We start from the raw sequence: 15,124 nt of genomic DNA, 5'->3' as shown, positions 1-15,124 counted from the left end.
TTTTCCAAAACTGTAACACCATCTAAAATTCAGGCTTTCCAGGAGCCAACTGGACAAAAGTTGATATGGTAGAGCTGGCAACACTAAGTTGGAATAGCTCTGAACCACTGATTATTATAAGAAAGCATACCAGGAGACTGGTAGGGGTCACGTGGTTGTCAGTCGTGAGTTTTGCTCTCATCACCACGCATCACCTTGCAGCCACAGAAATTTTCATGAAACCATATGAAGCCCGTAGGAGCTGATCTCCCACAGCTGGGAAGGCAGATGGGTTTAGGCAGAGCTGACTTCCTAGCACAGGTCAAGCCCGGGCCTTGCTACGTCCTATGATAGCATCAGGGCAAGGTGGTGGCGGGCAGGGTTATAGAAGCAATCTGGTGTGATGCTGCTACTGTATAAGTGGTGAAACTGAGTTACAGGAAGGGGAGGGAATATCCCAGCAAATAAGTCTTTGACCAGAGTGAGAATCTGTGCTTCCTGATCCATCTGACCGTGTGGTCTTTGCTTGTTGATTTTGGGTTACTGTTATCTGGTAGACAGAATTGGTGGGGAAGAGTTAGTGTTAAACTTAGACCTGGGACTTCCCTGGTGGCGCAGTGGTTGAGGGTCCGCCTGCCGATGCAGGGGACACGGGTTCGTGTCCCGGTCTGGGAAGATCCTACATGCTGCGGAGCGGCTGGGCCCGTGAGCCATGGCCGCTGAGCCTGCGTGTCCGGAGCCTGTGCTCCGCAACGGGAGAGGCCACAACAGTGAGAAGCCTGCGTACCGCAAAAGAAAAAACAAAAATCTTAGACCTGGAAGAATGCTCTCACTTCTCATTTATTCATTCAACAGTCTATAATGAGCCCCTACCACGTGCAAGGTATTGGGAATTCAGCAATAAACAGGAAAGATAGCAGCTCATAGCCTAGAGGAAAAGACAACCATAAACCATTAATGACAACGTAGGGTGATAAAAGGTCTGATGCACTGGGTGCTTTGGTTGCTCATGGCCACAGCATTGGAACTTGTCCAGGAGATCAGCAAAGGCCTTCTGGGGAGACCAAAATTAAAGTAGAGACTTAAAGAAGGAGGAGTTGGCCATGAGGAGGAAGGATCAGAGGAGAGAAGAAAGATGATGGGCACCTAATTGTTTCAGCGAAAAGACAAGCTTGTGTAAGGGACCAAAACCAGAGAGAAATTTAAATGTACACGTCTCCAGAGTTGTATAGGGATGCTTCCGATGAATGTAATGTAATGGAGAGAACCAAAATTTAAAATAAGGGATCAGGTGTTTGGCTCTCAGCCCTGCCAATTTCTGGCTATATGACTTTGGCAACTAATCTATCTTAACTTCAGTTTTCTCATCTGCCGAATGGTGATAATGAAACCTACTTCCCAGGTTTATGCTGAGAATAATTCTGAGGATGAGCTAATATAAAATTGTCCAGCATGGGACTAGATTTTAAATATCCTATAGCCTCTTACTGAAATTGTCAGTGACCCAAATCTATTTCTTTTCCCAAGCCCAAATCTTTCTTGTTGCCTGTGGACACACATCGACTAGATGAACTCAGCAGGCTTTCACTTTCCTAGTTCCTACTTCGGGTCATTGTGGATTCAGGCGCTATGAGAAGATGAAAGCAGTATGAGGCAGAGATCTGAACTTGGAATTTTGTGAGGAACAGAAGGCTAGTCTAAAGTGGTGTCTGTCTTCTACAATGTCTGTCTGTCTCCACCTCCATCTGGTCCATGAGCCCCTGCGGGGCCTATAAAATAGTATCTATAAAATAGGTCATCTCCTTATTCCCAATGATAAGATTCCCAAGTGCCTCACTGAGGAGGTGTTCAGTGAATACTAGCTAAAAGAACCAAAGAAATTTTGAGAACTTAGGGCAGAATTTAAAGGGTAGTAAACACATGGTATAGATCAGAAGGCTTATCTAGGAAAATTTGTGTAGATCAGGTTGGATTTATAGAGGTAAGTCTGGAATGTTCCACTTTCATAGATGCTGCCAAAGAACTTTCAAAGTGGTTGCACCATTTTACACTCCCACCAGTGATGTATGAGAAATCCAGTTATTCTACACCCTTGCTGGATATTGTCAGTCTTTTATTTATTATTATTTTTAAAATAAATTTATTTTATTTGTTTATTTTGGCTGTGTTGGGTCTTCGTTGCTGCGCGTAGGCTTTCTCTAGTTGCGGTGAGCGGGGCTACTCTTCGTTGTGGTGCGCGGGCTTCTTGTTGCGGTGGCTTCTCTTGTCGCGGAGCACGGGCTCTAGGCACACGGGCTTCAGTAGTTGTGGCACGTAGGCTCAGTAGTTGTGGCTCGCAGGCTCTAGAGCGCAGGCTTAGTAGTGGTGGCGCATGGGCTTAGTTGCTCCGCAGCATGTGGGATCTTCCCGGAGCAGGGCTGGAACCCATGGTCCCCTGCATTGGCAGGCGGATTCTTGACCACGGCGCCACCAGGGAAGCCCTTGTCAGTCTTTTAAATTTTAGCATCTCTGGTGGGAGAGCAGTGCTATTTCATTGTGGTTTTATTTTGCACTTTCCTAATGACTAATGATTTTGAACTTCTTTTCGTATGATTATTAGCCATTTGAATATCCTTTTTGTGAAGTGCCTGTACAAGTCTTTTGCTCGTTTAAAGAAGTGTTTGTTGGGCTTCCCTGGTTGCGCAGGGAACAACTGCATCAATGTATTATGTGTCCTTTTAGCTATTTAACAAAAGGAACATATTAAAAAGGCTGTCCTGGACGTTGATGTCTTATTTAACAATGTGTCTCAATGACATTTTCCATCAGCTTCTTTGGAAATGACCTCATTCCTTTTAAGGGCTGCAGATGATTGCTTTGTATTGAAAGCAATTTATAGTTTATAATGTATAATTGAAAGCTACTGATCTCTCCTGAAGGGATCAGTTAGGTTGTGTTTAGTTTTTCCTTATCACTAACAATGCTGTAATAAACATCCTCGTGTACAGGACCTTGTGGGAGTGAGCAATGAATGGCTTGCTCTAAGAGTATGGGTATTCACAATTCTCTTAGTTTTGACCATATTGCCTAAAAGCTTTTCTTGGTTCAAAACCTCCAGCAACATGTGATGGGAACTTTCTTCTCTCTGGAGAGGTAAGATTTAAGTAAGGAGAAAAGAGGAAAAGGAACACTTACAATGGAAGGAACAGCATAAATAAAGGCTCAGAGCTATTTCTTAACCTTGGCACGACTGACATTTTTTTTTTGCGGCACGCGGGCCTCTCACTCTTGTGGCCTCTCCCGTTGCGGAGCACAGGCTCCGGACATGCAGGCTCAGCAGCCATGGCTCACGGGCCCAGCCGCTCCGCGGCATGTGGGATCTTCGCGGACCAGGGCATGAACCCGCGTCCCCTGCATTGGCAGGCGGACTCTCAACCACTGCGCCACCAGAGAAGCCCACGACTGACATTTTTGACTGGGGATTTCTTTGTTGTGAGGACTGTCCAGCGTATCGCAGGGTGTTTAACAGCACCCCTGGTCTCTACGCATGAGATGCCAGTAAGAAGCCACCCTCTTCCCACCTGAGCCGCGATGACCTAATGTTTCCAGACTTTGCCAAATGTTCCACGTGGGGCAAAATTTCCCTAGGTTGAGAACAAAGACTTGGGAGAAGGGATGTTCAAACGTCAGACTATGGAGTGTGTGTGTGTGTGTGTGTGTGTGTGTGTGTGTGCGCATGTATGTGTGTTGGTGTATGTGTGCGTATGTGTGTGTGGTGTGCACAGCATGGAGTTACACACTTGAGGGCTTTTCAGGGTTCATCTGAGGAGCGATCTGTTTCTTCCCTTGATTACCTCATTGTGGAATAATAAGAGCCACAATGTGGAAACTCCCCACTTTTCGTGTTTTTGTTTCGTGAGCTGAGAAAACCACCCCTCTGCCTCTTAATTAACAATGGACAACTCAGGGGTGGTGCTTTCAGTGCACACAGGTTGTTCATGACCTTTGGTCTCATTTGAATCTTGCAACAACCCGTGAGGGTCCTGATTCCCGATCTGCAGATGAAGAGACTGGAGCTCAGGGAGAGAAGTGGACACCAGGTTCCCCCCACAACACTGGCCCTCAGGGCCCCAGACTTGCCATCACTCTGCTCCGAGGGGCTTGACCAGCTGGCTTAGCTGCTGAATTTCTGAAAGCACAGTATGGAGCCATTTGAATGTATTTTCGTCATTATTTCCATGATCTGTTGAACCTCAGAATAGGCTCTCAGTCATCATTCTCTCTCTCCTCACATTTTGGTTTATTTTTGGAAGTGATGCCGTTTGCTTTCTTTCAGGAAACTCTCTGCTGTGTTTCTAATCATGCCCAAGAGTAGAGGCCATGGTGGGACCTTTAAGGGAACATGTGACAGCTCCTCTCCGGCCCAGTTTCCTGATGCGCGAGAGGATACTCCTGCTCCCACACTCTGCAGGTCTTGCTGCGTTATTGTTAAGTTCCCTTCCTGGCAGAGATTGCTTGCTAACTCATAGTAATAAAGACCAACGAATATGTAACTTCAGCTTCTAATGCAGTGCCTGGTGGGTAGAATGTGCTCAGTAAATGTTTGTTGAATGACAGAATGTCTAACCACATGGGTACCTTAGAGCAGTACCACCTGGGCAAACAGGGAGTTTGCCTGGGTCCTGGGCTTCAGAGCCCCCTGAATTTTGGAAAGCCATCCCCAACATTTTCTAAGGACCCCATTGATGAGGATTGGCCAGGGCCAGAAATGCTATCCAGACAGGGTGCTCTGGGCCCACCTTGAACCCACTTTGGCCCTGGTCCCCATTTCTCCCCTTTGGCATACCCACCAATCTTCTACCTAGTGCATGGCACTGACTGATGCCCCAGCGGAGCTTCAGACCTTGTACCTAAGTAGTTGTCTCAAGGACCCGTGACCAGGCCCCAGTTCTAGGAGGGCTGCCTGGTGAACAGATCTTTCCTGATGGTCAGAAAGTATTTCTTTTGTAGGATCACATGAAATTGGGCTGTCAGAATGATGCTGAAACACTGATTTGGGGTGACTTACATTATTTATATATACAGAGGACCCACAGAAATATTTGCATGGGCCTCCGCATGTCCTAGGGGTAACCCTTTCTAGAAAGGTCATCATTCGTTCATTCAAGCAGTTATTCAATGGAGTTCATGCCTTCAAGTGAAGTAGTATAGTCTCTATGAAAAGTGCTATGCTATTTTATTATCATAATTGTCATAATTATTATTAGCACTATGAACATATGCACGGGAACCCAGGCAAAGCAGTGGTTCTTTCAGCCAGCACGTGGTGTAGGGTCTCAACATAAGGGAGATTTCCTTCCTGGAGGAGATAGCATTGAAGCTTAGGTCCGAAAGAATGGCTAGATTTTTTTCCTGGAGACCATGCCACGTTCCAGGAAGAGAAAGTAATTCTATGAGACTAAAGGACGCGGTGGGGTTGGAGAGAGATGTCAGATGAGCTGGAAAGGAAGGTAGGGCCATAACATGAAGGATCCTGTCACCAGGCTGAGGTTTCTGAACCCTTTTTCTGCAGAAAATGCAGTCATCCAGATGCTTTTCAGCCAGGAAAGAGATGGTCAGATATATAATCTAGAAAGTTCATCCCACCACCTGGGTGGAGGTTAGAAGAGAGGAAAGGAGACCCTTCTAGAGGCTCCAGGTAAGGGGCAACCAGCACCTGACTGAAAGCAGCGGAAGATGCAGCTGTAAAGACACAGCTGGTTGGTCCCCAAACACTGAAAGATGGGAGAGTCAGAGTCATCCTCTCCTCTCCAGCAGGTTGGCTTTTTTGGAAGACAGTGTTCTCCTTTCTCCCCTTCCTACTCTTCTCACTTCCCCCGTCTCTCCTGGTCTGATGAAACTGAGGCAGTGTGGTGAGACAAGGCTCCCTTCCGGACGTGAAGGAAACTGAGACCAGTGCCATCCTAGGCATCCCACCCCCGGGAAGACCTTCCCAGAAAAGCGGGCAGAGCACAGAAGGAGACAGCTCGTTTTCAGCTTGCATGGAAGGCCTCCCTAAGACTTCCGGATTTATCTCGAGAGGCTTCAGGTGGGCTTGTCAGATGCCTTCACAGTGGCACCAGGCAGCAGGGTCCCAGCTCCTCCAAGGGCACAGGGAAGGGATCTGTGGTCTCCGCTTCATGACATGTGCCTCTCTCCCCACTCCCGCCCCCAGCCCTGCCCCTATCCTTCCACTCTGCTCAGAGCAGCCCTGCCTAGTCCTGTTTCCCGTCGCCTGCCTACGGATCCCCTTCAGGACCTGTTGCATATCTGGAAATGACCTCAGTCTTTAGAATATTTGTTCTTTTTGGCTTTTCAAACAATGTCCTCGTTTTGCCAGAGGAAAAGGGAAAGAGACTCTCTAAACGAGCAGGCCACCCTTTGTTCTAGGCCCATAAATCTGGCGCGAGCACATGTCCGGCCTTCCCGCCCCTCCAGCATCATTGTCTCCGCTGCTGATTAATAGGTCAGAGCTAACTTTAAACTGGCATTTCCTGACCAGCCCATCTCCCTGCCCCCACCCTGCCCGGGGCGGTCCCTACACACCATCTGTATCTGAGAACCTGATTGCACTGCACCCCGCGGCCTCCTTCTCCGGAGGGTCCCAGGCGGCCGCTCTAACTTTGGCCAAAGCCCTCTGCGCGGTTCAGGATTTGACCCCAGGAAGGACTGAGGCTGCGGGGTGGGTGTGCAGCTGGGCAGGTGTTTTCTCGGGGTGTTTGTGCACGCCCACCTTCCCATGCATCCAGGCTTGGAAGGTTCCACCTGAATACGATCAGAGGGGCTGCGTGGAGAGAGGGTGTGATGATAAATATGGCAGATCCGTGTCGTAGAAGAGATGGTACCAGCATGGAAAGATGTTCTTCACGTTGACTGAATAAAGCAGGGTACAAAAGTTGAAAGTTTCTCTTGTCTAGCCACATAGGTTTTTTTTTTTTTGCGGTACGCGGGCCTCTCACTGTTGTGGCCTCTCCCGTTGCGGAGCACAGGCTCTGGCCCAGCCGCTCCACAGCATGTGGGATCTTCCCAGACCGGGGCACGAACCCGTGTCCCCTGAAACGGCAAGCGGATTCTCAAGCACTGAGCCACCAGGGAAGCCCCTAGCCACATAGTTTTTATATAACTATGTTTTACTTGGTTAACAAGGAAGTAGAAGATATATACATATACACACACACACACACACACACACACATATATATATATATATATATATATATATATATATAAAATTTCAAAACTGGCATCAGTTTTGTGAATTGTCCCTGAACTCTGGGATAAGCTCCAGCATCTTCACCATAACTATAACCCAGTTAATAAGAATCCCAAAAGCATTTCTAATTTAGCTCATCTAACAACAGCTTATGCATATTGCAAACCTCCTGACATCAGGCTGCCGCTGGTACATCGGTTCATTCAATCAGCGGTCTCAACCGCCAGCATTGTCCCCGTCCTACAGAGAGAACAGCAAAGTCAGAAGAGGATAACAAGCTAGTCTAGAGTCACACAGCTAGAAAGCGAGAGTGGAATGTGAGTCTGTGTTTCTGACACCAGTGGCTGTGTCCTTTCTCATAGTCTGCTTCCCTGGTTGCCAGTTTGGGGTTTAGAAAACACAGTTACCAGGTAAAGATCTCAGGAAGCTTAGCATGAGCCCTCCTGCAAGTCCTCCCCTGGTGCTAACGGCAGGGAGGTCAACTACGCAGCCTCAGGGGGTCTCTTACACTCAATGAATAACTTTCTTTGCTTTCACTTGGGGTCTGAGCACCTCTGGACCCCAAAGCCTTTCAAGGTAGTGGCATCAAGGATAATAAAAACGCACAGAGCTCGTGGCTGATTTCTCTGCTTTCCTCACATTCTCAGCTGATCAGGAAAACAGATTCACCATGAATAAGCAGGCCCTTGGAGCAGCCAACAGAAATAAGCAGTAACTGACACTGAGCAAATCCGATCTGGATGACGCCAAATCCTGGCTCTGGGAGGCCCTGATGCCTTCCACATTTCAACCATTAGGCCCTTTTGGAACAAATAGAGTTCTGGACGGGTGGTGACAAAAGACTGAGATACACTTACGTCACTCACAGGACATTAAAGAAGCCTGCGCACCACAAGGAAGAGGAGCCCCCGCTTGCCACAACTGGAGAAAGCCCGCATGCAGCAACGAAGACCCAACGCAGCCAAAAATAAAATAAAATTAAATTAAAAAATGAACATCTGTCCACGACAGTAGCTGCTCTTCTGTAATGTTATTTTCCTGGTTGAGCAGTATTTCATTATATGTACATACCGTTAAAATTTAACCCATTTCCTATTTCACCCATTGCTTCTGACTGTGTTTGGTGTCAGGAATTTATTTATTGAGTACTTTCCCTGTGCTGAATCTTTTGCAAATGTATCATGATGGGAGGCAGTGCCCAGTGACAGAGACGCCCCCCCACCCCCACCCCCCGCTCAGATCCCATCTCTCTTCTTTACTAGCTCTTTGATTTTGTGTATGTTACTAAACTTCTCTGAGCCTCAGTTATCTCCTGTAGACAACGTGGGTAATGATACCTCCTTAAAGCGCTGTTGTAAACATGAAGCAAGATAAGGTCCATATAAGAGTCTGGCCCAGAGCAGGTCCCCAGCAAATGGTAGCAGTCATTGTTGCTGAGGAGGATGCCCTGTCCAGCCTGAGGGAAAGAGGTCAGGGTGGTGTCTGTATGGGGCTGAGGAGCCTGGGTGAGCCTGGGAAAGCTGGGGTAAGCAGGCAAAGGGGGAGACTTGCAAAGAGTCCTCTGAGCCTCTGCTTTAGTTATACAATACGGAGCATCAGGAAGACACGTTTCCCACTGGGACGGCAGGGGATGGCAGGGAGAAAGTGCTACTGGCAGATCTGTTGACATCTGGCCATGGAAAAAGGAATAAGCATCACAGGCCTTGCAGGTTTGACTTTCTCACTGCGGGAGAGGGAACTTGAGGTTGGCCGTGGAAGTGACTTTGGGCCTTTGGGTTCTTCCCAGTAGGACTGCAAAGTAGGAGTTGAGGGCTTAGGTCGGGAATCTCAGACAGATTTGTGTCCCAGTCCTTGCTCTGACATTTCTTTTTTTTTTTTTTGGTTCTTCATAATTATTTATTGATTAAATTAGAATCTATTAGAAATAGCCAATGGCTTCATGAGGGACATTTAAGAAAACTCTGCTGAAGAGATATGGGGATATATGTATATGTATAACTGATTCACTTTGTTATAAAGCAGAAACTAACACACCATTGTAAAGCAATTATACTCCAATAAAGATGTTAAAAAAATAAAAAAAGAGATGTTTTTTCAACTACCAAAAAGAAAAAAGAAGAAAAAGAACCCCCTGCTGAACGGCCCAGATGTTGAGTTGTAACTGGGCTTGTCCATCATTCACATTAATTGAAAAGTTTTCCAACATTACAGTTCGTGGCTGTGTCTGTATGTGGGGCCACAGGTTATGATCAGTGTTTCTTTTTTTTTTTTTAACAACTTTATTGGAGTATAACTGCTTTACAATGGCGTGTTAGTTTCTGCTTTATAACAAAGTGAATCAATTATACATATACATATGTTCCCATATCTCTTCCCTCTTGCGTCTCCCTCCCTCCCACCCTCCCTATCCCACCCCTCTAGGTGGTCACAAAGCACCGAGCTGATCTCCCTGTGCTATGTGGCTGCTTCCCACTAGCTATCTATTTTACGTTTGGTAGTGTATATATGTCCATGCCACTCTCTCACTTTGTCCCAGCTTACCCTTCCCCCTCCCCATATCCTCAAGTCCATTCTCTAGTAGGTCTGTGTCTTTATTCCCATCTTAACCCTAGGTTCTTCATGACATTTTTTTTTTCTTAGATTCCATATATATGTGTTAGCATACGGTATTTGTCTTTCTCTTTGTGACTTACTTCACTCTGTATGACAGACTCTAGGTCCATCCTCCTCACTACAAATAGCTCAATTTCGTTTCTTTTTATGGCTGAGTAATATTCCATTGTATATATGTGCCACATCTTCTTTATCCATTCATCCAATGATAGACACTTAGGTTGCTTCCATCTCCTGGCTATTGTAAATAGAGCTGCAATGAACATTGTGGTACATGACTCTTTTTGAATTATGGTTTTCTCAGGGTATATGCCCAGTGGTGGGATTGCTGGGTCATATGGTAGTTCTATTTGTAGTTTTTTAAGGAACCTCCATACTGTTCTCCACAGTGGCTGCACCAATTTACATTCCCACCAACAGTGCAGGAGGGTTCCCTTTTCTCCACACCCTCTCGAGCATTTGTTGTTTGTAGATTTTTTGAGATGGCCATTCTGACCGGTGTGAGATGATATCTCACTGTAGTTTTGATTTGTATTTCTCTAATGAGTAATGATGTTGAGCATTCTTTCATGTGTTTGTTGGCAATCTGTATATCTTCTTTGGAGAAATGTCTATTTAGGTCTTCTGCCCATTTTTGGTTTGGGTTTTTTTTTTTTTTTTTTTATTGAGCTGCATGAGCTGCTTGTAGATTTTGGAGATTAATCCTTTGTCAGTTGCTTCATTTGCAAATATTTTCTCCCATTCTGAGGGTTGTCTTTTGGTCACGTTTATGGTTTCCTTTGCTGTGCAAAATCTTTTAAGTTTCATTAGGTCCCATTTGTTTGTTTTTATTTCCATTTCTTGAGGAGGTGGGTCAAAAAGGATCTTGCTGTGATTTATGTCATGGAGTGTTCTGCCTATGTTTTCCTCTAAGCGTTTAATAGTGTCTGGCCTTACATTAGGTCTTTAATCCATTTTGAGTTTATTTTTGTGTATGGTGTTAGGGAGTGTTAATTTCATTCTTTTACATGTAGCTGTCCAGTTTTCCCAGCACCACTTATTGAAGAGGCTGTCTTTTCTCCACTGTATATTCTTGCCTCTTTTATCAAAGATAAGGTGACCATACATGCGTGGGTTTATCTCTGGCTTTCTGTCCTGTTCCATTGATCTATATTTCTGTTTTTGTGCCAGTACCATAATGTCTTGATTACTGTAGCTTTGTAGTATAGTCTGAAGTCTGGGAGTCTGATTCCTCCAGCTCCGTTTTTCTTTCTCAAGATTGCTTTGGCTATTCAGGGTCTGATATTTCTTTGTTCTTCAATCTCTTCATCTATAAAATTGGGACCATAATACCAGCCTTTTAAGGTAGTTGTGAAGATAAAGAGAGATAATATATGCAAAGCTGGCACCTGTACTGGGCTGGCACCAATAAGTCATGACTCTGGTGTTTTCTTCCCCACCTGCCTACCTCTCCAACCTGCTCAAAGAAGCTCTACTTTCTGCATCTGCATGGCTAGATGGGACTTGTAGATGGCCAGGTGTCTACAGAGGAGAGAAGGAGAATCCAAAGATGGGGAGATGTGGGGATGAGGGGAGAAGGGATAAGGGCTGAACCGGAAAGCTTCAAATAAACTTTGGAAGCAAATGTTCTGGTTTGGTCTGGGCAGAGGCTACTAGGAGGTGGGGATGATCTATATCTGCTGGGTGTGAGGCTCTGGAGAGATGCTCTCAGGAAGAAGGAAAGAGCCCAGCCTCCGGAATTTCACACTATCTTTGCCTGGAAACAGGAGGCAAACTTAGATGACTTTTTGAGATCTTTTTCCATGATATGAGGATCGCTTTAACCCTCGGGCAATGCTACCCAAAGTCTGGTCCACAGGCTGGTCCATGATGAGATAAGCGCAAACACTGAGAGCAAACACTTGGAAATATTTATAACAATTTGACAGACTAATGCTGTATGTGTGGAATCTAATAAAAAAGTTGAGTTTGTATTTTGTATGTCATTTAAATTTTTACATTTCTAGTAATTTGTTTTCATTATATTTTACAAATGTCACAGTCTGTGGTAGAGTGGTGAATTAAAACAAAATAAAACACAATGGGTTACCCCCAAAGACACTTTGAGAAGCACTGCTCTGGGGTACTCTATAAATGTTCTGCACTATTTTTTTTCAAGGAGTTTTTAGCATTTTCACTTTGGAGGCAGAAGTGGAATGATGCGTCAGAGAGAGGTGTGGATGGCATCTGAAAGCCCTTGGCTCTTGGCCTCACCATGCCACAGGCTAGCTACATGGTCTTGTAAAGCCTCTCCTATGAACTGTTTCATTATTTGTAAAATAAAGGTAATAAAACTTGTCACATGGAATATGTGAGATTCCATGCAGGTAAAGGGCCTGATAAGATCTGGCCTATAGTAGGTACTAAAAATATTTGTTCCTTTTCTCTCTTCCCTTTGCAATTGATTTACTTATGTAAAAAAGAAAATATTTTGTTTTGTTGGTCTCTTAAAAAAGATTTCCATCCATCCTATATTTTGGTTGTCCCAGGTTAATGGTGGCTCTTGACATCTCCATAATAATAGTTCCAGCATTTTACATATGTTTGCTCTTCCTCACAGCAAAACCTCAAGGTAGGAATATTCTTCCACTTTGAAACAGAGCACATTGTAGACGGAGTGGTTGAGTGGCTAAATCTAAGTCATAAAACTAGTGTGGACAGCTTAAAACCCAGGCCTGTCCAGCTAGCCAGGCTTCCCCCGTAGTAAGTGCTTAGAATGAATGAAAGTTTCTTCCAGAACCTTCTTCAATCTCAGGGTCACTAGCTCTCTCCTTCTCTTATTGTTTTCTCTTTCATAGGTGACTGTTCTATGTGCCATGGTCAGATGTTCAGTTAACATAGAGGGTCTGGGAACCCTTGTGATTGGAGCCAATGGCTGGATCGGGACCTGGCAGAGTTGTACTTTTAACAGTTATTACAGCAGAGAAAGAATGAAGTCTGCCTGTAGGAGTGCCCAATCCTGCCCGTTGGTCATACCCCCTCCACCTCTGGTAAAGTTGTAGAGGATGTTTTGGGATAGGTATTCTTTTTGACTCTGGAAATGAAACTTCTGCTATGTTTAGCTGTGGACACATCTGCCGAAGCAGCTGCGCGTGTTACGCAATTGTGATTCTCACCCGCTAGCTCTGGCCTGACCATAGGCAGCAGACACCATCACTTTTCTTGCTCAAGGATGAGCTGTGGTGATGAAAATAGACTTTCTTCCACCCCGCCCCAACCCAGGGAAGAGAAGAGAAGTGATTCCACCATGTCTGTGGGAGGGATCCAGTGGGATGTGGGTGACAGAATAGATCTTGGCTTCATGGTCAGAGAGACCTGGGTTTCAATTTCAGCTCTCAGTCTGAACTTGCTGAGCTTCTGCTTTCTCCTTGGTGAAGTGGAGGCAAGAATATGACTTGTCTTATGCTGAGGACTAGGAGACAAGGTTTATATCAGAGCCCGGTGCTGCAGACTTTGTTTATTAACACACTTCATCCTCACCACAAACCCTATGAGCAGATACTATCGTTATCTCCACTTTGCAGAAGAGGAAACTGAAGAGGGAGATTATGTAACTTGCCCAAGGTCATGTATATAGTAAGTGAACTGGGATTCAATCTGGTGAGTCTGTATTCTTAACCAGGACTCCACACTGCCTCTCACTACAGGACACAGTAAGCCTCTACTTTCCTGATGCAAGTGATGTTCTCTTACCAGAACAGGATCTGTCCTATGCGAATTGAGATATGAAATTCAAATATGATAAGCCAGAGTGGAAATCCATAAAGTCACTTTAAAAAGAGTCTTCCCGAACAGCGGGACTTGTCAATGACAGGACTGAGGTAACTATGTATTAGAGGATGGAGTGAAACACTATGACGGTGGTTTCACAATCTGTTTGTGAGGATTAAAGGAAATCACACAGTGACTGGGCAGAGCTCATCCTGGTATCATCCAAGCCAGAGTCTCGGGTGATAGACCTTGAGAATTACAGCTCCGTGGACACAACTATCCCCACTGGGTCCATCTGCCAAGGAGAAAAAGATGTCTGATGAGGATGACTTGAGTTTCTGGTCGACCTGATGGCTGTCTCTCCTTGTAAATGAATGCACTGTTACTCCAGTTTACACATCCATCTCTTTGTGTTTGGTTGATATGAATCTTCTGTGAGACACTAATCTATTCTTTCTGTTCTAATCAAATCAGGTTTCTGATTGCAGCAACATCAATGGACCTAGAGATTATCACACTAAGTGAAGTAAGTCAGACAGAGAAAGACAAGTATATGATATCACTTATATGTGGAATCCAAAAAAACGATACAAATGAACTTATTTACGTAACAGAAATAGATTCACAGACACAGAAAACAAACTTATGGTTACAAAGAGGAAAGGTGGGAGGAGGGATAAATTAGGAGGTTGGGATTAACATATACACACTACTATATATAAAATAGATAATCAACAAGGACCTACGGTATAGCACAGGGAACTCTACTCAATATTCTGTAATAACCTATATGGGAAAAGAATCTGAAAAAGAGTAGATATATGTATATGTATAACTGAATCATTTGCTGTACACCTGAAACTAACACAGCATTGTAAATCAACTATACTCCAATATAAAATAAAAATTGAAAAAAGAAATTGATTCAAACATTAAAAAAAATCAGGTTTCTGAGATGGAAAAGCATAGACAAATCTTGACATATAGGCAGATTTCACAAAAATAATAAAATAAATGTAGACTGTGTGGCTCATTGATGACAGCCAGTTGGATTTGTTCAGCAATACTGCTGACGCACCATGCACGTTGCCCTCTGGAAGCTTCCCCTTGGCTTCTAGAGAGTCACTGACTCTAGTCCTGGCTACCGCTTCCCCTGAAAACTCTGGACAGTTTTCATGGTTAGAAAAAACTCTCTGGTCTAACTTGAAAACCTGCCTGCCTTTTGCTCCAAACTTTTGCTCCTGTTCTGCACTTATCTGGCCCTCCATCCTTGGGCCAGCCCTTCAAGAGTTTTGATGACGACCGTCATCACTCCCAGGCCGTTTTCTTCTCCAGACCAAGTGGCTTTCACTATTTTCTCACACGGTGTCCAAAATCTCCATGGACCCAGTTACTGATTTTGCTTTTCCATAAGATTGGAGAATTTTAACAGGGTTATCTAAGGGCAGAAGAGAATAGACATGGATTCTACAAGAGGTTTGAGGCCCAGCTCAAAGCTGCTGGGTGCAAGAAAGACATGTCATAGATGAGTTATGTTTTATCTAATAATGA

This window comes from Delphinus delphis, chromosome 6, assembly GCF_949987515.2.
Source record: "Delphinus delphis chromosome 6, mDelDel1.2, whole genome shotgun sequence".
Classification (NCBI taxonomy): domain Eukaryota; kingdom Metazoa; phylum Chordata; class Mammalia; order Artiodactyla; family Delphinidae; genus Delphinus; species Delphinus delphis.
This window is presented reverse-complemented; position numbering follows the sequence as displayed.